We start from the raw sequence: 24,314 nt of genomic DNA on the forward strand, positions 1-24,314 counted from the left end.
TTGTATATACGCACACATGCACATATATACAAACACTTTCTTAGGCCACGCCGCCTAGAGCAGAGCCTGAGACAGGGATTCAGATGCACGTGTTATGCTGAAGGAAGGCTTCCAGGGGAAAGGGAGGAAGAGAAGGACAGGGCAGGGATTGGTCTCAGCTGGAGTTGAGTTTCGTCCTGATCTGCCAGGGGGCCCTGGAGCATGAATTGCACCATAAAGTTGGTTATACCTACAGGCAGGGGTCCGGCCTTTGTCCCCTTGTTGGTGAGCCATGGGCCTCCCTGGGAGGTATCAGAACAGGCAAGCTGCTCCCATTGAGCTGAGAAGCTGGATCCCTTACCGGCTGGAGGAGGAGGGTCATCCCAAGTGTCCACTACAGGTACACATGTATACATGCAGGCATGTATTTATACCCACATATGCACACATTCATACTTAGAAACATAGTTACTTCTATACAGGAATAGATAAATGTGTGCACGCATTCCTCATCATACACAGACAAACAGACACGTGTAACTGACAGAACCACATGCATACGCTGACTCATACAAATCCATTGCATGTACAATCCATCACACAGTGATTGGAAATAACATTGAACGTCCTCTCCTGACAAGTCTATACCTTAGGCAAATAAAACAATGGCTTAGGCAAACAGGCCTTTGGAAAATGTGTTCGGGACAAAAATGTTTCTAAAAAAACAAATTGGGAGATCCTTGGCTCCTGGAACCCGCTGGCTCCCAGCTTGGGCTGCCTGAATGCTCAGTTTCCAATAAAGACCAGAGGCCTTTTCCTTGCAGAGGGGTTGGTTTCTTCATCCCTCCTGCCCGAACCTGGAGAGTCCTCAGTGTCTGTGACTCACCCAGCTGAGAATGACCTCATGCTGCTTCATGTCTGCATGCTTAACTTTGCCCAAATCAAGAAAAAACAAAACATTGGGGAAGCCCTTGGTGGGGGTGACTTTCCCTCCACCATCGCCATTACAGTACGTGGGATGATTCAAGGCAAACAGGCAGCTGGTTACTGCTTTGTCTCTAAACACCAGGGGGGTTGCCTGGTGTGACCTTTGGGCTCCAGACCATACCAGTCTATTGAGAAAGATGACAGTATTATTTGCAAGCTTCACCTCACTGGACACAGGGGCTTTTTACCCTGAAGAGAAATGTCCCCAGGCAGGACTGAGTCACTAATGTAGAAGGAGCCCTCCCACCCTCTCCCGCCCCAGAAAAAAATTTTTTAATTTTTAAAAAGAAGTTCTCTGCTGCGAATCTTGCTGGAAAGCATGCCAACAGTTTCTGTAACTGGTTTCCCATCCTTCTGGCCAAAAAAGAGAACAATCCTGTAATGAAATTGCTTTTTTTTTTTTTTTTAAGAAAATTTAAGCCAGATAGGACTCAAATAAATGGCTTATTGGGGGGATTCTAAAGCCAGTTGTAGCCTGAGAAGCAAGTTAAAACTCCATTTTTGAGTTTTGTGGGGTTTGTTTGGTTTTGAGTGGCGAGCCAATTCCTGATGCATTTACAATAAATACTAATTTCCATGCTCCTGCTGAACTAGTGTGAAAAGAGCGCACAGTTCCCAAGTGAGCTCAGGAAAGCTCCCAGGACACGGATTCCCAGAAGGACTGAAGTTCTTCAAACTACAGAACCCAGGAATGCCATTTGGATAGCAAAACGGCACACAGTAAAATGTTAAGAACACCCTGAAACTGAAAGAGAAATTAAGACCTGGAGGAGGGGGCAAAGGTACCTTTTTGAAGTTGACATACTCATTAACTTATTTACTTATTTATTTTTAGGTGCACATGGAAGAGTGTCTTCTCCAATGTCATGAAGAAGTGCCCTTTCCAAGAACTGGGCCATTGAGCTGAAATGGCTGCGATCGGGGAAAACAAAAATCAAAAAACTCTGCTTTCCAGCTCCAGCCAACGGTGACTTCTGGACTGATATCCATAAAAGAATTCGTTCAAAGGCACAGTTGTTCTCAGCAGTCCCTGAGGTCTCTCATGAATTCATCATCTTGGGGAAAGGGACACATACCACCCAAGGAAATGCCAAACAGGGAAGGAAAAGTGAAGTTCTTGTGGTTTTATTGTACCCCCCTGCCCTTTACACAAATTATCGGGGATTTAAATACACACAGACACAGACACACACGCAGACTCTCTAGCTGGACTGTTGTTTGTTTGCAAACAGATGCACTGGGGTCCCCTTTAATTAGATTCCAAGAGGCTAGAATCTGTGTCCTGCTGGCTCCTTCTCAAAGTGCCTGGAAGGGAGCAGACCTGACAAGTATCATTTCTTTTGTCAAATAATCCCAAGTTGATCTTAAGCCTTACAAAATAAAATCAGATCGCCACCCTACCTTAAAGAGAAGGAAAGGAAAATGATTTCCATTATTAACTCACCCAAGTTGCAAATGCAGGGAATGCGCTTCGCAGAAATGTAAGATGATTCTTATCAGCTTTTAACTATCCTCCCAATGTCCCTTTTTCGGCCTTTTAAAAAGGCAGTTTGCTCGGTGAGTAGGATTAGGTTCCTCTGTGGTCTAGATCTTGTTCACTCTATCAGTGGAAATAAAGGGACTCCAGCCCCCCTGGAAATTATGGGCTCCATTAGGAAGAAAAGAAATTACTTACAGAACAGCAAATTCTGTAAATTTGTAATTCAGATCTTAGCCCTGGCCTGAATGCTAGTCAGGAGCCAGCCCTTTGCATAAATTGGTTTTCTGGGGAGCTTAACTCTTCCGCCTCTGTTTCCCTTCCCCAGAAACCTATTCACTGGAGCCTCTCTATCCCCTGGCCCTTTAACTAGCCATAGCCCGTGCCTGGGTAGCAACCCGTGCAATTTCACAGAAGTAAGGGTAATAATAATAAGGCCTTACATTAACACACTTCACAGTTTGTAGACTGCTTTTTGAATACATTATCTAATTTAAAGCTGTATGCCCCTAACTGAACTTAATTGCCCCCTTTGTTATATTTTATTATGAGGGGGGCTGGTGTGCACCTGTATGGCTTTTTTTTCCCCCAAAGGTGCACTTCTTGACAAAATGGCCTCCAGCTGGGTTTCTGGCAATGATTGCTCATTGCTCACATGATTTATTCTCGTTGAAGGACATTTCCCTTTAAATCTGGCCACAGCGGGGAGTTCCAAGACCTGGGGTTCCACAGTGTCTAGCCTGGTCCTTTTCCCTGACTGCCCGACCAGGGGGCTGGGCTGAAGCAACTCTTTAAGAATGTGTTACTCTTAAGTAACTTCTAGAAAGTGGTCAAGTTGAATGAAGAGAACTAGAATAAGAGGGCCAAACCGGGTAAGTCAATTGCCTTCTGTGATTCTCAGTCCTCCAAACAAAGATAAAGTTGGTTGTTGGTTGGTTTTTCCATTCTTATCAGCTCAGTCTTGGAAGAAGCTTGAGGAAGGGTAGTGTGACTGCAAACCGTTTAAGTTGGTGTCATTGCCAAGCATGTAAGTCACCCTCACCAGCCCATCATGCTCCACAAAGCAGCCTTACCTCTCCCGTCTCCACACCCAACTAGAGGAGAGGGCAAGTGACTTACCTCGCCAGTTTCCTCCCTAAACAGGAGGATAATAAAAGGGCCAACTTCATGGAGTTGCTGTGAGCGTGGAGCAAGATGGAGCAAGGCAAACGCTTCGTGCAGCGGCTGGTGCATGAAAAACAGTCCAGGCGGGCTATTAGAGCACAGGGAATTTTAGCACCAAGTAACTGAACACTCCGACTCAAATTGACTAATTAATAATAAAAACAGTAGGGATATTTATCATTTCATGTAACGTGTTTTGTCACAGCCTGCCTCTGGTTCTCTGGGACTCTGCTCTGCCACGTCCCATGAGCTGACTTCATCCTAAAACCAGTGCCAGATGATGGCTGCAGTGCCAGACAAGGGAATTACGGGATTACCATAATCAGTTTTGATTTATCATTTTGGTGAAATCGATATTGAGAAGGCAACTAGGATGATGCAGTAAACAGTAAAGCAAGCATTAATATCAGTATTTTTAAAGGTAGCCATTCCCCAAACCAACCAGGCCCCTTCAATTCAAATTGATGGGACTTGAGCAATTATGATGCCTGCCCTGCAAACCAGGGCCATTAGACTGTGGGCTCGTCAACACCGGGGACCTTCTTGTCTCATTCACTGCTCTATCGTCAGTGTCTAGCACAATGCCTGGGCATAGTAGATACTCAATAAATGGCAACCGAATGGGTAAATTGATAAATATTCTATGGCCACATCCATTGGGAAGAGGGTTGCCTTATGCTCTAGTATGAGTTTATTTTAGCTCCAAGTGTTTGATCACTCTAATCAGACATCTTCCCTCCTCAGGTGCCCAGCTGGGTGGTCCTTAAAGTGTGGTCCCATAACAATCAGTATCAGCATCACCTGAGAACCAATTAGAAATGCAAATTCTCAAGCCCTCCTCCAGACCCACTGGATCAAAAACTCCAGGGGTGGAGCCTAGCAATGTGTGTCTTCACAAGCCCTCCAGGTGGTTCTGATGCAGAAAAAATTGAAAACCACTGGTCTAGGTTGAGCTCTTACTTCACTGAGCATCAACTAAAAAAGACCAGTTCAGAAGATGCAAAGATGATAACAGCTAACACTGGACTTTATGCCAGGTATTGTGCTTCACATGATTTCCCTTGTTTACTGCCCATTTTACAGATGAGAAAACCAAGGCTCAGAGAGGAGAAGCAACTTTGCCCAAGGACACACAGGTCAGAACCAAGGTTGAAACCCAACCTAAGCCCTTAAAGGCATGTTTTCACATCTGTGGGAAAGACAGGCAGACAAGAAGACAATCATAATGTAAGATAAGTAAATGCAGGACATTGTGGAACTCAGAGGAAGGCACTGCTACAAGACTACAGGGGATGGCCATTTGAGGAGGTGACAGTTGAGCTAACTCTCAAAGAATGGCCAAAGGGGTTTCCAGCAGAACAGAAGTTCAAAAGCCCAGAGTCTACAGAGAGAATGGCAAGTAGCTCAGCATGGCTGGAGTGAGGCTGCGGGGGAGGATAGATAAGATGGTGAAGCCTGGGGAGGAGGCCAGACCAGGTCAACAGGGACACGCAGTAAGGAGCCCATGGTAAGAAGTTTAAACTTTCTCCTGAAGGCAGTAGGGAGCCATGGAAGAGATCTGAGCTGGAGGGTTACATAATCAGATTTGTATTTTGTTGCAGGCATATCTAGTAATGCAAACTCAATTCAACTAATATTCATTGGATTCCTTGAGTGACCTGAACTACTAGATACCATAAAGTATAATCATTTTGTTTTTAAGACTCTTTAACGAGTGTAAGAAATACTCAGATAAAACCTCTAAATGGCACTGGTCCTTAAAAGAATGCTTAAATGCTTCTTTCCAAGCGTCGTAAGTGTAAATTTGGAATTTTGTCCCACAGTCCATCCAGATTACCCACATCTATGAACCAAGGCTGTGAGATCTTGAGTCAGTTACTTTACCTTAGTTTGCTCATCTGTAGAATGGGAATAATAATGGAACTTAACTCAGAGACTTGCTGAGAAGGGTAAATGAGACAACGCATTTATGGCTTGCTAGCATAGTGCCCGGCAAGTGTTCAGTGCTCAGTCAGCATTATTGATGAGGCTGCAGGTGACATCTGTCCAAGGTAGAGTGTACATCTTCTCTTTCAAGGGCTCAAAGCCCATCCAATCTTTGGGACACCCTTAAGCTGCATCCCTGTCTTTCCCCGTCCTGGTAACCACTTGTCTGTCTGGCTCATCCAAGAAAAGAGAAAGGAGGGAGGAGAGAGGGAAAAAAATGTTGATCTTCCCTGGTGTCCATCCCATTCTAAAATAAAGTAGAATTTGGGGTGGGTGGGGGAGGGAACTCAGGTCTGCCTTTGACTTTCCTTGGTTGTATCTACTTATACTATTAGCCAGGTTGCCATAGTAGCAGATGCTATGGATGCCCCGCCTCATTGCGCCTCAGCCCAACTCTGAGTTCACCGGTACTGATAACTTCCTACCTCAATGATCCCTCCATGATTTGCTTTTCTTCTTGGTGGCTTCCTCCAGGGGCTGTGAGAACTTGTTCAGCCCACATGCAGGGCATCCTGGAAATGCCTGAAAGTTCATGTCCCCAGAGGCTACCCTCAACCAGTGAGGGATGGAAAACGGTGGATAAATATCTCAGCTTCGCCATCTTTTGGCGGGGGGGGGTCTTCCGCATGCTCCCACAGTGTCCCCAGCAAGACTGAACCCAGCTGCCCCAGTAGTAACACACTCACAAGCACACTCTCCCTCATTCACGCTCCCGGGGACCCCGTCCCAAATAAACAACCTGCGTCCAACTTCTTGTCTCGGGGTCTGTATCTAAAGCACAAACATCTGTGTCTCACTTAGGGTTCTGTCAGGGAACCTCGCTTGTGCCAGTAGTTTAATAGAGGAGGATTAATACGGGTAGTGGTTTTAAAGGTGCTGGAAGAGCTGACAAGGCAAGCATGTGACAAGGAGGCCATCCAGAGATGAGACGCAGAAGGAAGCCACAACCACTATTAGGGCCAGACAGATAAAAGGAGGAGGTGATGTTACCAGACCAGGGAACCCGGTGGTCCTGTGGGAAATGGAGCGCCACGTGGGGAGGTGCGGGAGGGGAAAGACCGCCTGAGGGCAGCTGTGGGGAGGGGGGTCCGGAAGCAGTGTTTTTCTGCTGATGGGAGGGAAAAATATCTTGGTGCCAGTGCCTTCCACTGGCCGAAACGAACCAGGAGCCAGCTGGCAATGGAACCTGGGAAAGGCAGTTTGAAGGGAAGCATGGAAAGAGGAAGTAGGAGCAAATAGGCGAATGCCCAGCACAATCTGAGGCCCTGCTTTGAGAGAGAGAAAAAGAAAAAGCAGGGAGCAGCTTTGGTCAGGGACCCACCCCCTCCCCTGGATCCAGACAAGAGCACATCTACTACGGTCTCTGAGACAACCCTGTCACCGTCTGTATCTTCAGGACAGAGTAGTGGTTAAGGACACAGGCTCTGGGTCCAAGGGCCTGGGTTGGAATTCCAGGTCACTGCACTTCTCCCAGGCTCACTTTCACATCCATGAAATGGAGCTGATGGTGGAATCCAGCGCCTGGGGTTGCTACGGGGATTTAACAGCACACTCCCTGCAAAGCAGTTAACACCGTGCCTGGCACATAGTAAGTGCCTAGTAAATGTTCACGTTTATCAGAACATTATGAGATTCAACTGTCGCTTGAGTATTTGGAAACTGATTAAAATTCCTGCTCAGACTTGTTTCTTCTTCTCTTAACCACTCAAACCCCCAACTTCAAGTCTAGAATCTGAGAATCTGCCTCCAGTCTCTACTTCACTGCCTTTAAAAAACAAAAATAAAACACCAAGGAACTTTTCCACTTCCACAGAAGTTCTGCCAGAACCGAGGGAGGAACAGCCTTCTCCACCCCTCTTGGCTCACAACCCTCTCTCCGCAACCCCTGTCCCCTCCCTCTCTTGGCCAGTTGTTCACAAGTAGCTTAGCAGTTTTGAGGACACAAAAACAGGAAATTGTGCACCAGTCCTGACTAAGGCTAAAAAACTCATGTGCAAACTCTGCAACATACAGATTTCTTCAGCTCGCAAAAAAATAGGGCCTTGAAAAATCAGGTCCCCTAGCCAAGATCTCTGGATTTGCTTAATCATTCCCTTTGCAAAATTATAACTTCTTTAACCATGAAGAAGAGATGGTGAGAAAGAGGGAGGCGGGAGGTGAAATGTTTTAAGTTAACCACAAGACAAGACAGGAAATTCTGGAATGGGGGCTGGTGGTGATGTTTCTTTCATCCCTCGGTGCCATAGCAGCCTTGGATAGCAGCTCTGGAAAAATGACCATGCTAGGAGATTTTTTTTTTTTTTTTTTTTTTTTTTGCTGTTGACTCTGACTCAGAGGGAAACCTAGGCTTCTTCATTCAGGGGCTAAATAGAGACTATTGGATCCAATAAAAAAAAAAAATAGAGACTATTAGAGACGAGGAGCAGAGAGACTCTGAATCGTCTCCATCTGACCCTTTATTTGACGCAGACAGCAAACATTTGTTGAGGGCCTATTCTGCCCTTGTTCTGTACAGAGACAAGGAGAAAGATAGAACAATTTTAAATCTAGAAACTCTTGCTAATATAGCTGTGATATGTATAAAGCAGAAACCCCCAGGTCTAGGAGGAGAAATAAAGAAATCCACCATGGTAGTTGTAAGCGTCACCATTCCTCTATCAGTAACTAATAAACAAACCAACAAAAGCAAATTAGTAGGAATAAAAAAAAAAAAAAAATTTGACCAGCACTATTTACACACTTGGTTGAATTGACATTTATAGAACAAAGCAACCAATAACTGCAGAATATATAATGTTTTTCAAGTACATATGGAATATTTACCAAAATTGACTGTATGTGCTGGCCATACAGTAGGTCTCAAATTTAGAAGATGGGGTGGGCAGTGTTTGCTGTTAGATTGGATGCGAGTATCAGAAAGAGATGGAAGTCAAGGTTGACACTGAAGACTCAGTGCTCTGAAGTCAAGGGTGACTGGTTCATGCTGCATAATTACCATTTTGGAAAGATAGGGGTGTGTGTGTGTGTGTGTGTGTGTGTGGGTGGGTGTGTGTAGCAGTCATAAGATAGTCAGGAGTATTTCTATGTGTGAGTCAACCTGGGAGTGAACCTGTGTCCAACTGAACATGAACCAATTATTCAAACTTGGTTTCTGGAATATTCCCAGGGTGAAATAATTCCCTGGTTTTATCACCGTCTTCTCAGTTTAAGTGTTTGCTTGTCTTGTGAACTGGGTTGGCATTATCTGTTTCAATTTGGAATGGTGGACACACAGAAATAAATCTATGGACGTCCCATGGCGTTGACAGACACTTCTGAAAAAAGGAGTGGATGACCCAATTCCTGGCCGCCTTTATCAATGTGGGATTGGTTTATTCATTGACCGATTGAGTATCAGTTGTGAGTCTGGGCCTGGGAGAGTGGTAAACAAGAAAAGCAGAGGACGCTCCAGTATGGCTGAGGAGGGATCCATTCCCAAGGCCATATATCAAGGAAACGCTGTAGGAAATCCCACATGCATAGTTGTGTTCCGTACCCTTGTGTGATATGTTTGGAGTAGTAATTAAGAACATTCTAGGATTCAGTTCTCCTATGAACTATCCCTAAGACATTGGGCTTGTATAAAACATCACATCTCAGTTTCTTCACTGTAAAATGGCAGTGATATTGATAATACCATCACTGTAGAAGTAAACCAGATTAAATTCCCAGCTTGCTCAGAGCAGTACCTGGGATTAAGTTAGCACAAAATTAGCATTTGCAGCTTTTATCGTTATGCTGCTTCAAACATTTTTGTCCTTTTAAAAAAAAAATTGTGACATCATATATTTCTTTAAAGATTATACTCCATTTACACTTATAAAATATTGGTTATATTCCCCATGTTGTACAATATATCCTCGTAGCTCACTTTATGTTGGATTGGCCCAAAAGTTCTTTCGGATTTGCTGCAAGAGCTTATGGAACACCCGAACGAAATTTTTGGCCAGCCCAATACATAATGTTTTATACCTTTTAATCCCCTACCCTTCTATTGCCCCCCTCCCCGCTCCCTTCTCCCTACTGGTAACCACTACTTTGTTCTCTATGTCCGTGAGTCTGTTTCTTTTTTGCTATATTCACTAGCTTGTTGTATTTTTTTTTAATATTTATTTATTTATTTGGCTGCATAGGTCTTAGTTGCAGCAGGTGGGATCTTCATTGTGGCATGCGGCATCTTTCGATGCGGTGCGAGGGCTTCTCTAGTTGCGGCGTGCGGGCTTAGTTGCCCCTCGGCATGTGGGATCTTAGTTCGCCGACCAGGGATTGAACCCATGGCCTCTGCATTGGAAGGCGGATTCTTAACCACTGGACCACCAGGGAAGTCCCTGTTGTACTTTTTAGATTCCACATATAAGTGGTATCATACAACATTTGTCTTTCTCTGTCTGGCTTATTGCACTTAGCATAATAGCCTTCAAGTCCTTCCATGTTGCAAATGGCAAAATTTCACTCTTTATTATGGCTGAGTAGTATTCCATTGTGCATGTGTGTGTGTGTATATGTGTGTATATATATATATATGTGTGTATATATATATATGTATATATATAAAAAATATATATACACATATATATACTTATATATATATATTTATATATATACACCACATCTTCTTTATCCATCTGTTGTCAGATACTTAGGTTGCTTCCATATATTGGCAATTGTAAATAATGCATGTAATTGTAAATACATGCATTGGGGTGCATGTATCTTTTCAAATTAGTGATTTTGTGTTTTTTGCATATATGCCCAGTAGTGGGATTGCTGGGTCATATGGTAGTTCTATTTTTAGGTTTTTGAGAAACCTCCATGCTGTTTTCCATAGTGGCTACACTGATTTACATTCCCACCAACAGTGTACTGGGGTTCACTTTTCTCCACATCCTTGCCAACGTTTGTTATTTGTGTTCTTTTTGATAACAGCCATTCTGACAAGTGTGAGGTGACATCTCATTGGGCTTTTGATTTGCATTTCTCCGATGATTAGCGATGTTGAGCATCCTTTCATATGCCTGTTGGCCATCTGCATGTCCTCTTTAGAAAAATGTCTATTCAGGTCTTCTGCCCATATCTAACAGGGTGTTTTGTTTGGTTTTTTTTTGATGTTGAGTTGTATGAGCTATTTATATACTTTGGATATTAACCCCTTACCAGTCATATCATTTGCAAATATTTTCTCCCATTCAGTAGGTTGTCTTTTTGTTTTGTTGATGGTTTCCTTTGCTGTGCAAAACTTTTAAGTTTAATTAGGTCCCACTTGAAATCATATATTTTTAATGTTAGGGGAGAATAAAGATAAAACAACCCATGATAATCCCATCTCCCTGACTCAGTCTTATCGTTACATAGTCCTTTCAGATATTTTTTATATAGATTATTTCATACTTACAAAAGTACCTTGCATACAGCAGGTGATCAATAAAATGCATACTGACTGCCTGATTGTCCGATTCAATGCAAACTATTTTGTGTTATGCTTTGTGTACCTAAGGGATATTATATTACATATGATATGATGATATTATAATTATAGCATGTACATTCCCCTTATGTTTTTTCATAAGCTGCGTGATCGTAATTTTTATGGCCTTAGGATCTCTCATGTCAACGCACGAGCTTGGCTAAGCCATTTCTCTTTTGCTGTGCTGTCGTACGTAGAATTACTGCAGATCACTCTACTTTGGACTTCACCACAGTAAACAGTTCTATGTATTGTGTTTTGCCTTTTTTTGTAAATTTCTTAAGATGATCGTAGACTATGGAATTAAACATCCCAAGCTAAATCTTTAAGTTAGCTGAGCAGGGAGTCCCAAAAGATGAAACCAAAATGGGACTCCTTCCATAACATCAGGTTGAAATGAAATGAGCTCCACAAGGTGATAAAACCACGTATGATCCTATCTTCATTCTGAGGTATTGCTTTTCACTCTTCCAAAAAAACATTGTATGAAAACCTACAACTCCCTCAACACGGATCAATAAAAGATATGAGTATTTTGACGTGTTCATAAACAAAAACAACGGCACTTTCGCTCTTAGTAGGTACGTGTTTTAAAAAAGAGCTCATCAGACCTCTGGTTAATCCAAAGATTGGCTTTTAAAAGCTGCGGAGAAAGACTCTCAGCCGTGTATTATGTTTCCTGAAGCAGAACCCCTAAAATCTTAGGATGGGTTGGGTGGATAAATTTCTCTCTCATGGTGCTGGTAAAGCAGAGAGGAAGGAGCAATCACAACAATCTATTTAAGTGAGAGGCACCTACCTAGCGATGCAGAGACAGCCAGCTACGCCTTGATGTTTACTTGTCACAGCAGTGATGGGTGACTGCAAGCCTGGTGGTCCAGAGTGGGGTCTCTGGAACCAGGCAGCCATGGGCATGAAAAGCGCCTTTGCCACTTGCTACCTTGTGACCGAAGGTACATTAGTAACTGACCGAGGCAGGGTTCAGTCCCAAATCTCCCTGGTTCTGAAGTCCCTGGGCTTCCATATGTAACACTACTCTCTCTCCAGATTGGTTGTTCTCCTATTTTGGTTGATTCCAAAGTTCACTGGAAATGGGAAGAATGAAAGAGGGAAGGCCAAGGAGAAGGCTATTGCTGTGCCTCCTTGAGAGAAGATGGTGGCTGAGGAGGCGGTGAGAAGTGGCTGTTTTCAGGACTTACTTGAATAAAACGTAACAGGATAGAATAATCGATGTGGACCTGAAAGGGGGCTTAAGCACACTGCCTAGCAGGTAATAGCGCTCAACGGATTGCTTCATTGGCTCCAAATGGATACCAACCTGGAAATGGGCGGTTTTGCTTTTCACAGGAAAATCTGCAGGTTAACAAGAGTATCTTTCTCCCCACACCGTCTTTTCTTATTTCATCCCATGAATGATGGCCCTAAGGTAGGGTGAGAAGAAAAGAAAAATAGGTAACCTGAGAATAAAACTACTGATTCAGTGATTGTTACATGTCCACTCTCTGTATTTTATCCTATTTAAAAGGAACCCAATGAGGTGGCGATCTTCTCCCCATTTTACACATGAGAAAACAAAAGTAAAAGGAGTTACAGAATTTGCCGGAAGCCACAGAGCTGTTAAGTTAAAAAAAAGAAAGAAAGGCAAGGATTCCATACGGGTTTGTTTGATTCCAAAGTTTACAGGCTTAATCATGAGGCTGTATTGCTTCCTGCCATGTTAGTGGGAAGGAGGGGGATTCAGGGGGAGGGAGAGAGCTTCGTTCTTCTGTCTGCATGTTACGTAACTCTTTCAGGATCAGTCTAAGGAAACAGGGGCCAAACCTCTGTTGCCAGCCTGTGGCTCCAGCCCACTCAAGTTCTGTGTTTTCTCTTATAAATGTAAGGACACACAACAGCCCCTTGGGATGGGAGGGGGGAGGGGTTGACACTTGTCACCCAGCATTGGGGAAGTTGATCGTTTTAGGTCCTTTTTAACTGTGTGAATGTCTGACACTTGACATTTGGGCAAAAGGGGGAAAAAAAGTCCCCAAAAGGCCTGCTTGGGTCCTGCCTGGCTGATTCCTTGCCAAACAGGAATCCTCCCTTGGCTGTCTTCCCTCAGAAATGATTTTCAAACTACAGTTTTAAAAACAATTCCTTTGGGGAATTAAAAAAGCAATCATGTTTTCGATAGAAAATTGTTGTGTCAACAGAAATGCATGAAAAATAAAATCACCAATTACCCTATCACCCAGAGAAAAGCACTGTTAACAAATGAATGCTTCCTTCTTTTTTTTCCCTTATGCACATAGACCTATTTTTGTAAATGTGATTGGACTCAACTGCATATAAAATTTTGTGGCATGCATTTTTTAAATCAAACATTGTATTACCAGCATTTCCCCATGTTTTCAAATTTAAAAACTTGGAAAACGTGGTTTTTAATAACTGCCTAAGAGTCTACCCCAACGATTATTATAACATATTTAATCATTTCTCCATTGGTGGACATTCCTTTGTAACCTATTTCAAGCAACATTTTCTCCCTAGGAATGTTTTGCCTTTATACAGGTATTCTGGCCCTATCCTACCAAGCAAACAATTTTAATTTCCCATCAAAATCCTTCTAGGCTTTTCTACATCAGAATAGTTGGGATGCGAGTCAGAGGAGTGATCTCAAACCAGAAGCAAACCCCATGCTCTACTATAGAAGCAATGGCCTGTAAGAGGAAATCAAAATGCCCTTTTATTGAGCTTTTCAGTCACCCCAGTTAAAAGCCAACCAACAAAGAACTTTCTCTTGCCTCCCCCCACCCAGGCCTTTCTGTAGCCTTATGTTCCTCTTTCCCTTTGCTTTGATTTCTGTTTCTTAACCTCCCATTTACCCCTCAAGATGCTGTCAACTCTCCTCCACTTTCATTGCCCTGCTGCAACTGTCCTTGCAAAATGCCAGATGCATTGTCCTATGCTTTCAAGTAATTTCTAACTGCACAAATGATAGAGAAAGGCATTTTCCTAGTTGAAAATAATTAACAACTTAAAGATAGATTCCCTGGTAACCACTTATCCCTCATCTTGGAAACTTTCCCCTCCAACAAGGATATTTAGCGTTGCAAGTGTGGTGATGGGGGAGGGGAGCAGTTTCCAGGTCCTATCTACACATACAGAGAGATTGAGAGAGACGGAATGAGAGGGAGACGGAAAAGGTGCCAGGTAGTATTTGTTTCGTTTGGAAGTCTTTTAGTGTAGCTTATCTTTCTAAGTGATCCTTGTGTCTCCACAGCTCAGATATACAGTGGACCAGAGTTTATTTACCTGTAACTCTACTGATGGACATTAGGTGTTTACTATCACAAACAAGGAGGCAACAAAGAGTACTCTTGACCTTATTCCTCTGGGCACTTGTGTTGGGAATTTTACTGCTCTAGGGAAAATACCGAGAACTGGACCTCCAGGCCACTGAGCGCGCACTTTTTCCTGATAACATTCACGCACATTGACGATCACCCCCTCCAAGGTGGCAGCACCAATTTACATGAACAGCCTACTTCAATCCTTCTACACTGAGCTCTTCAGTAGCATCGTGCAGCAATACTACCCCATCTACTGCTTTTTTAAAAATTGAAATATAGTTGGTTTACAATATCGTGTTAGTTTCGGGTGTACAGCAAAGTGATTCAGTTATACATATGTATTTCAGATTATTTTCCGTTATAGGTTATTACCAGATATTGAATATAGTTCCCTGTGCTATACAGTAAATCCTTGTTATCTATCTATTTTACGTATAGTAGTTTGTATCTGCTAATCCCATATTCTTAATTTATCCCCCCACCCCACTCTCTTTCCCCTTTGGTAACCACAAGTTTGTTTTCTATGTCTGTGAGTCTGCTTCTGTTCTGTATATAGATTCATTTGTATTATTTTTTAGATTCCACATATAAATGATATATAATATTTGTCTTTCTCTGTCTGACTTACTTCACTTAGTATGATATTCTCTAGGTCCATCCATGTTGCTGCAAATGGCAATATTTCTTTCTTTCTTATGGCTGAGTAATATTCCTCTGTGTGTGTGTGTGTATGTGTGTGTGTGTGTGTGTGTGTGTGTGTATTGGACACTTGGGTTGTTTCCATGTCTTGTCTATTGTAAATAGCGCTTTTGTGAACACTGGTGTGCATGTATCTTTTTGAATTAGAGTTTTCATCTTTTCTGGATATATGCCCAGGAGTGGGATTCCTAGAGCATATGATGGTTCTATTTTTAGTTTTTTGAGGAACCTCCATACTGTTCTCCATAGTAGGTGCACCAATTTACATTCCCACCAACAGCGTAGGAGGGTTTCCTTTTTCCACACCCTCTCTAGCATTTATTATTTGTAGACTTCTTGATGATGGCCATTCTGACCGATGTGAGGTGATATCTCATTGTGGTATTGATTTGCACTTCTCTAATAATTAGTGATGTTGAGCATCTTTTCATGTGCTTGTTGACCATCTGTATGTATTCTTTGGAGAAATGTCTATTTAGGTCTTCTGCCCATTTTGGTGTTTTTTGTTGTTGTTGTTGTTGATACTGAGTTGTATGAACTGTTTGTATATTTTGGATAATAAGCCCCTGTCGGTAGCATCATTTGCAAATATTTTCTCCCATTGCGTAGGTTGTCTTTTTGTTCTGTTGATGGTTTCCTTTGCTGTGCAAAAGCTTTTAAGTTTGATTAGGTTCCATTTGCTTATTTTTGCTTTTACTTCTTTTGCCTTGGGAGACTGAGCTAAGAAAATATTGCTACATTTATAGCCAAGAATGTTTTGCCTATGTTCTCTTCTAGGAGTTCTATGGTATCATGTCTGATACTTAGGTCTTTAAACCATTTTGAGTTTATTTTTGGATGTGGTGTGAGGGAGTACTACCCCTCTACTTCTTATTCTACTTCTCCTTATTCTCTTATTCTACTTTGCTTTTTCATTCTCCCAGCCTATCTTTTCTAAATCCCCTTTGCAATCGTCCTCTACTCTGTCCTGAAGTGTGGCTGTTGCCTGGAATTCCTCACTTCTTTCTCTACCTGAGCGATCTCTTATATCCCATGGCTTGCACACGCAGCTCCTTCAGGGGGTCACAGACTCAAATATGTATAGGAACCAGGCAGGTAAAAGAAATAGTGGGGAGTCCACGAACCTCTCCCCTACCACCCAAGCCCCAATTCACCCCCAGCTCCAGCCATTGTTGCTTTCTTGGAATCCACATCTAATACTCTCAGATAGTTTTCTTTTTTCAAAAGAAGCAGGAAATCTAGATTGGTATATAAATGCTCACATTTTTCAAGAAAAGGAAATTAATTCAAAAGAAATTGTAACCCCATGTGGTCCACACAACACACCTCTGAGGATGATTCAGCTGCCAAGATGCCAGATGGGAACTTCTACCTCAAGTATTGGTATAATCACTCCCTTTCTCAAATCCCCCTTTTCCTTCCTTGGGCCCGTCCCTTATCCCATCAGTCACTAATCCTCTGATTCTGCCTAAGAAATTGTGCCAGAATTCAGCCCACGCTTCCATCCTCACTGCTGTTGCCTTAACTCCAAAGCTCACCAAATCCCCGCCCTGCCTGGGACTAGAGCATCCTAACTGGCTTTCCCGCCATCAGTGGGTACCTCCTTGCCCCACCTTTGTGCTACCCTCCTCGCTGTTCTAGAGCGTTCTCAACCCCACCTCCACCCCCACCCCACCCCCCACCGCAACCTGCTCAGAGTCTTACTAGCGTCACATTGCTCCCAAAGCAAAGTTGCCAGCTACGGCCACATTTAATCAGCATTTGGCCCACCATTGTACAATTTGACCCAACATAACCAAATCAGATTTCATATAAGCCTTCAGATGTTGGGCTTTTCCTGAAAGATCTGCCTGGCTGGCAACACTGGGTCTGCAGCTTCACATGGAATTAATTGCCCGGAGCCCAGCGTGACTGTCACCATGGGGAGTTGGGGGCTTTGCCCCCGCCCCCTTTTCTCACCCTGACCAGCCTCATGTACCCGTGTTACCGCCTGGCCCTGAAGGCGTCTGCCAGCCCTGAGCCACAGGCTGAAGTTCAACCTGTTAACGTGCACATGAGACCCTGTGCTATCTGGCCCCTCTACCCTCAGCCTCAGTTCCCAGCCACTCTTTTCAACTTCCCTTTTTGTTCCTGACTCACAAAGAAATTGTTTCTGACCTGAATCTAAGCACCACTCAAATACCATGACTGTTTTAGTTACTTAAACCAAGGTAGACGCACTCTGTTCAGAGAGGTCATCCCTTTGGCTCAATACATCTCTCTTCAAATTGCTAATGAAGTTGAGCTTGCTCTAGACAGTGCGTTTCAGGTTTAAGAAACGCCTCCTGAAGTTAGTTCTCAGGAGGATCCCACTCAGCTCTGATTCTAATGGAAGGAGACTGAGGGGCTGACAGACAAAGTCACACCGACTTCATGTAAAACCCCAGGAGGAATGTCCTGAAGATCATCATGCAGTAAAAATGCAGCTCACCTTCCTGCAGAACACACACACACACACACACACACACACACACACACTCACTCCTCTTCACTAACTGGTTTTCTTCCTTGATATACGTATTTAATAGTAGGCATGAGCGTTGTTTTACTACATGGTACTTAGTTACAAATAAGTCATTCATAAAGACTATCAAGATTATTTTTGTAAAACTAGATAAAAAATTTTAAATTTGTTTTAAGATGCTTTGAAGTGGTAAAGTCTACTCGATGCCTACCCCATATCCAGTCTCCCTTCTTTCTTATTAACAGAATATCAACTTTAACGGGGGTGGGGGGGGGGGCTTTAGAAGCTTTAGCTTTAAAAACTACATTTCCCAGCCTCCTTTGCAAGTAGACGTGGCCGTGTAACATGGTGCTGGCCAATGAGATGTCAGAAGTCATTGGGTGGCCTTCTCAAAAGGCTCCTTAAAGTTTGGGGTGTGGGTGGGTAGGGGGGTGGTCAAGACTCAGGTGATCTCTTTTCCCATTCTCCTTTTCTGCTACCTGAAAAACTATGTGACTATGAGAAAAAGACCCAAAAATTTGGCCTTAAAATCTACACTACACCAACATGCCTCTGAATTTCTTACTAAATGGGAAAAATAAATCTTATTTAAGCTGCTGATATTTGGGTTATCTCTTAAAGGCAGGTAAACTATATTCTATTCGAAGCTACTTTGAAGGGAGGAAAGAAAGGGAGGAAAAAAACATTTTCCCCTCTGGCTAGCCCACCAAAAATCACTGGAAGGGACCAATTAAGGAACAGCTGAAATAATATTACTTTATTCATAGCAAATATTTCAAAATTCTTAATGTCCTGTTTCACCATTTTTTGGTCTTTTGGCTCAAATGTAATCCAATATGAAATTTAGCAACTGTGCATATAATAAAGGGTGATGTGAAGAACTGACCATCTGATATATTTAAACTCAAATTTTTATTTCCATTTTGGCCGAAAGCAAGATGTTCCTTTCGGTGGTAAGAGGCCCTCAATCTCCCACTTTACTCTGTCTATGTAACTTAACCTGATTGCATTCTGACGTTCTGGATTTTTCTGTAATCTCCTTTCCTTAATAAATTCAAGATAGCCCCACACATCGCAAACAGTTTATAATAGTGTTACTGTTCCTGGGTTAAATTGGGGATGCAACGCTGGCCAGTAGCTATGTCTGTGGATATCTGAATAATTGCTTCAATTCCCCACTTGTTTCTGAGTGAGTGTCGGCCTGACCTCTGGGCACGGCGGATCATTACTCATAGTCAAACTGAGAGTTTCAACGCTAAATGTGACCGTGTGTGCTATATCTGCTTTCTCTCTGGCCGATTATTCAAATACCATCGAGTTGAAGTCAAGTTGTTCCAGAGCGCACTGAATCTTTGCCCCAAAGGTCCCCGTAGGAGTCCTTCCTTGAAGAGCTTTCTTTGCTGTATTGTAATCTGTTTCTCAGTGAATATGTGATGATTGGATGCTTTCAGCCTGATTCTTTTCTCCTGCCTCATGTCCCCTGGAGATCCCGCTGCCTCCTTATAAAAGCCATGTGTATCTTATCTCCTCCAGCGCAGTTGCTAAAACCAGAAAGCGGCCTGGAAAACATTTCCCCAAACTGTACTGTTTTTCATCCTTTCTTTCTGACACCTCCAGATAACTTGTTAGCATATTGTCTTTCCCTACTTAGCATTGCCCCAGTGGGTGTTTGGGGACTGAATGACATCACCCAGGAATTTATAATTAGAAACAAAAATGCCTCTTTCCAAATCTATAACACCAGGAGACAACTGGAGAGATTTTTAAAAGTTGTTGGTGAAACCCCAAATGTAAAAGGGCTTTTCTGATCAGGTGGACGCTCCACTGGCTTTTAGGACGCGACCAGGAAACCACTGGGAACAAGCGGCAAATGATCTTTCCAAGTGCTGATTGCAGTGCCACATGCCAGGGCAGACACTCAAGACCTGGGGTTAGCCTTGGACACTTGACAGGAAATGTCACTGGGATCTCGGCTCTCCCCAGGCGGAGCTGTGTTTCTCGAAGTTCCTGGAAATCTCTGAGAAGTGGTCTGAATTTCTGCCACTGCAGAGTTGGAGCACAGTGACTTTTGATTATTGAGTTTTTATTTGTTCAACCAATTCTTACTGAGGGCCTGTCTCAGCAAGTCTTATGCCTGGGGCCTTAGCTGCTATCACCCAGGGCTCTGGTCTTTTGCTATGAATAATATGACCAGAGTTCTACTGTCTAATACATTAGCCACTAGACACATGCAAGTATTTAAATTTAAATTTAAAATAACAAGGGACTTCCCTGGCGGTCCAGGTGTTAAGACTCCGCACTTCCACTGTAGGGGGCTGGGTTCCATCCCTGGTCCGGGAACTAAGATCCCACATGTGGAAAAATAAAATTAAAAAATAAATACATTTAAATTAACAAAAGGTAAAGGAAGCTACAAATTTGTCTCCTGGGTTGTCTTGGCCACATCTCAAATGCTCAATAGCCACGTGGGACTGATGTTACCCTATTGGACAGCACAGATCAAGAACATTTTTATCATCGTGGAACGTTCTTGTTGGACAATGCTGGGCTAGAGAGTCTGACTTGCCTGTGACACTCCTGGATTACACCTATTGACCAGCTGTAATCAGTAATAGCACCTTCTTTTATTCTCAAAGCGTAAATAATAACTTAAGAATGGAAATGAACTTGGCCACCACCTCCTGGCAGCCTCCCTACGCCAGTCTTTGCCAGGACTTCGCTGAGACCCCAAGCCCTTTGCTTTGATGAAAAAGCTAGCAGTGTGAGCAAGCCCCCTGCCTTTTTTCCTGATTCTCTCGCACCTGTCAAATTCAACAATATTTATTAACGGGAAAAAAAAAAAATCCCAGTGAAGAAATTGTCAGTTCTCCTAAAGTGAATGATCTTGCTCGGTTTTGGTTTTTCGTTCCCCCTGCCCGAAAGAGCTCGGCTTGGCCCCATTTGCCCTGAAGGCTGCCGGTGGGTCACACAAGAATGGGAGATGGGGAGGCAGGCCCCGCCCACCGCGGCCCCCAGGCCCCGCCTCTATGCCGGGACCTCCGCGCTCAGGCCCCGCCCCCAGCTGCCTTCCCTCCTGGCCTTGGCCCCTACCTGTCTCGCCCAGCAGAGGGCACCTGAGTTTACTCTTCTCTGTAAGGAATATTTACACAATCGTTGGGGATTTTTTTTTTTCTTCCAGTGTTACTTTTTTGTGAGTAGCAATCCGAGGTGCCAGATAATATAGGTCACTTTAAGGACATGTCATCCAAACGTGGAGATGAGAGCCGCTGGGGCGGCAGGCGGCTCGTAGGGAACAGCACACTCGCCCCGGCGGACGCAACACCGCAGCCCCCGTGTCCGCGGCGCAGACACCATTTTGCAGAACTAAGGAAGGAGGTCCAAACCGTCTTCCCTTCAATCCGTGCCGCCCCGCGGGCCAGGCCTGGGAGGCTAGCGGGCCGACCCCAGGAGCTCCCGGCTGATGCTGGCTTTGCCCTTTGGGGGCGCCCTGGAAACAGCCTTGCATCTCACACCCCTGCCAGGGAACAAAATGGTGGGAACTGGAAAGGGGTGGCTGCAGGGACCGGAGGTGGACTCGTATACAACTTGCCTAGCTGCCCCTCCCTGCACCATCAGGCCGCATTTCAGTATCTATCTGTCCGTCTGTCAACTAGCATCTCTCTCTCTTTCAATGTCTCTCTTTTTCTACCCCTGTCTCTATCTCCTCCTCCCCCATGTCTCTCTCTCCCTCTCTCTCCTCCACCAATATCCCTCTCAATCTGTTTCTCCCCCACACTCCCTCTTTTCCAGTCTCTGTTTCGTTTTCTCTCCGCCCCCCCATCTCTCTCCTCATTCTTCCGGCAGCATTCTCTGCTGGAGGCTTCCGCTCTCCCCACGGAAGGGGGCTGAAGTCCCAGCTGATCTGACGTCTGCTCTGGGCTCCTCAGTGTTAGTAATTCCTTACTGAGCATAGTTTGTGATTTATTTTTCTGTATCTAAGGGGTGAGGTACTGAGTTTGGGTTTGGGTTATTTTTTTTTACTGTTTTGATACCTTGAACATAGGTACTGAGTTTGGGTTTGGGTTATTTTTTTTTACTGTTTTGATACCTTGAACATAGTTAGCAGGTTCAAAAGCTCCTTTCTAAATGGATGTTCACTGCTCTTTTCAAGATTCCCAGAAAACTTTTTGAAAGGGCTTCTCGGTGGCAAACCCCCAGGACTACTCTGTTGTACCTTCTGGGAAGAAGACAAGCCTGCGGCCGGGCTCCTGGGCTCTAGTTGCTGGGCAACAGCCCGTGATTTGTCGGCTGCATCCTCAGTGTCCTTTTCTGTAATAATTGCGCCTTCCTTAAGGAATAAGTAGGACAGTGCAGGTAAAGGGCTTCGGGAAGGCACGTGGCATGGATTCAGTGAACAGCAGCGAGTACTAGTTTATTATTTCTTTGCCACGAGCTCCCTCCAGGAGGCTAGAGCTTGGCTTCTGAGCACAAGTGCTTGACGGTGGGAGCTTTGTGTTCCCTGAACCGAGGAGTCCTGCGGGAGAGGTTTGGCCCTACCTCACCTGTGACTTCCTCTCTGTGACTTTGTAAGTCAGGGCTTTGTGATTCAGTTTCTCTTTGAATAAAACAAATGCTCTTTACTTACCACCCCTCCCATACTGTTTATAAAACACTCAACACACCTTTATGGAGCCCTTAATGATGAGCTAGGTTTAGAGAGAAAGAAATACCCGGCCACAGCCCCTCCTCACCACCTCGCATCCCAGGGTGCCTGGGGCAGCGCCAGTGTTCACCTCAGTGCTAAGGGCACGTCCTTCTGTTCCCCAGGTGTGCTTGGTTGGGTGACAAATAAGGTCACTCTACAGAAAACGTAACACCAGGCCTGGGTAAGCTCAAAGTCAGGTGTAAGAGACAAAGATACATTGATAGATGATGGATAGATAACTGATAGATAGGAGATAAATAGATGATAGATAAATGGATGCACAGATAGATAAACAGATAGACAATTGATTAGAGACAACAGATGAAACAGATAGATAGATAGATAGGTAGATAGGTAGATTGATAGATGAGAGAGACAGACAGACACACGGGAGATTAAGAGAGCTAGACTGGGCATCACATCCTACCTGCAGAGCTGAGTAGCTCCGTGACCGTGGACAAATCACCTCCTCTCTGCGTCTCCATTCTTCATCTGGAAACCAGGGATCAGTGGGTGGTACCCACCTCTGGGGCTGGTGGGCTGACTAGCGGGCAGGTGCTTTGGCCTGTGCTCATGCACAATCAGCTCAAGTTTTCTCAGTGGGCAACCGATCACACGGTCGCGGCTCTAGCAAAGAAGGGGTTCACCTCCCCAAGAAAGAAAGAGAACACCTCAAAAGGAAATAACTTAATTGTAGCATACAATGTTGCGTGTCATGTCAGAAATAGAATTCTATTTTATGGTTTAGTACATTTTTCTTTTGGAATTCATCTGGGGCTGGGGAGATGGGCTCAACTATTAGATTACGGGTCATCTAAAGTGACAACAACACAGCAGGCCAGGAGGGTGAGGGCTAGGGTTGAGGACGTACATCATGCAACAGGGGAAAAGATGATGGCGTGATGCCTTCTGCCTAAGCTGGGCGACAGGAGAGGGACAGGGACAGGGGAGGCAGAGAAAGTGGCCTTCTGAATAGGAGCCCAAACCTCCTGCCATGTCCTGCTCACACATGCCCCCAAACAGAGCAGATGAGGTAGAGGCCGAAGGAAGCACGGTTTTCATTTCAGAAACATCCACAGGTCCGGTTCCACCAACTCTCCAAATGCCTTTTTTTTTGGCACTACATGTGGCAATTGGGATCTTAGTTCCCCAACCAGGGATCGAAACTGCTCCCCCTGCAGTGGAAGCAAGAAGTTTTAACCACTGGATCACTAGGGAAGTCCCCAGATGCCTTCTTGAATTTTATTATCCCAACCCCTGCCCCACTGAGGAGGAAGCTGGAGCCCAGGGAAGCTGGGTGATTGTGACACCCCACAGCCACAGGCCAGAGGACCAGTGTTTGGACTCTCCTCCCTCTCTAAGGCTTTCCTGCCTCTGATTACTTTCCACCTTAGGTCAAGTTACGGGGTCCTCATAGCTGAGATTTGTCTTACCTGCTTCTTAAACCTCAACTCAAACTGACTTAAGCAAAATAGGAATTTATTGGCTCGTATAACTTAAAGATCTAGGAGTTGATAGCTTCAGGCATGGCTGGACCCAGGACTGGGGCTCAAACCAATATCCACCAAGTTCATCTCTTTTTCTGCTTTCTTCTATGTTGGCCTCACTCTTGGATAGGTCCCCTTTCCAAGGTTCCCCCTTGGGAACCTATCCAAGAGTAACTTGGTACTCTTGGACCAAGTAACTCTGGTAACTTCAGGTTACCAAGTAACCCTGGTAACTTCACATTAACATTCTCTCAGCTATAAGCCCCAGTGGAAATAAAACAGCTCTTTGCCAATAATTCCAATGAAAGTCTTGGCTCAGGTCTCATCTGACCAACTTAGACCATTCGTGAACAGATCAATTTGCCAAGCCTAGGTACTAATGTCCATCCCTGAAGTCAGGATTCAGGGTAAGGCCCCCAAAACCCACATGAGCTGCAAGTTGGGGTGGTGTTAGTCAAAGGAAAATGAGGGAGCTTTTTACTCAAAGAAGGGAAAGTGGATACTCTGTAAACA

This window comes from Eubalaena glacialis, chromosome 13 (genome assembly GCF_028564815.1).
Source record: "Eubalaena glacialis isolate mEubGla1 chromosome 13, mEubGla1.1.hap2.+ XY, whole genome shotgun sequence".
Classification (NCBI taxonomy): Eukaryota; Metazoa; Chordata; class Mammalia; order Artiodactyla; family Balaenidae; genus Eubalaena; species Eubalaena glacialis.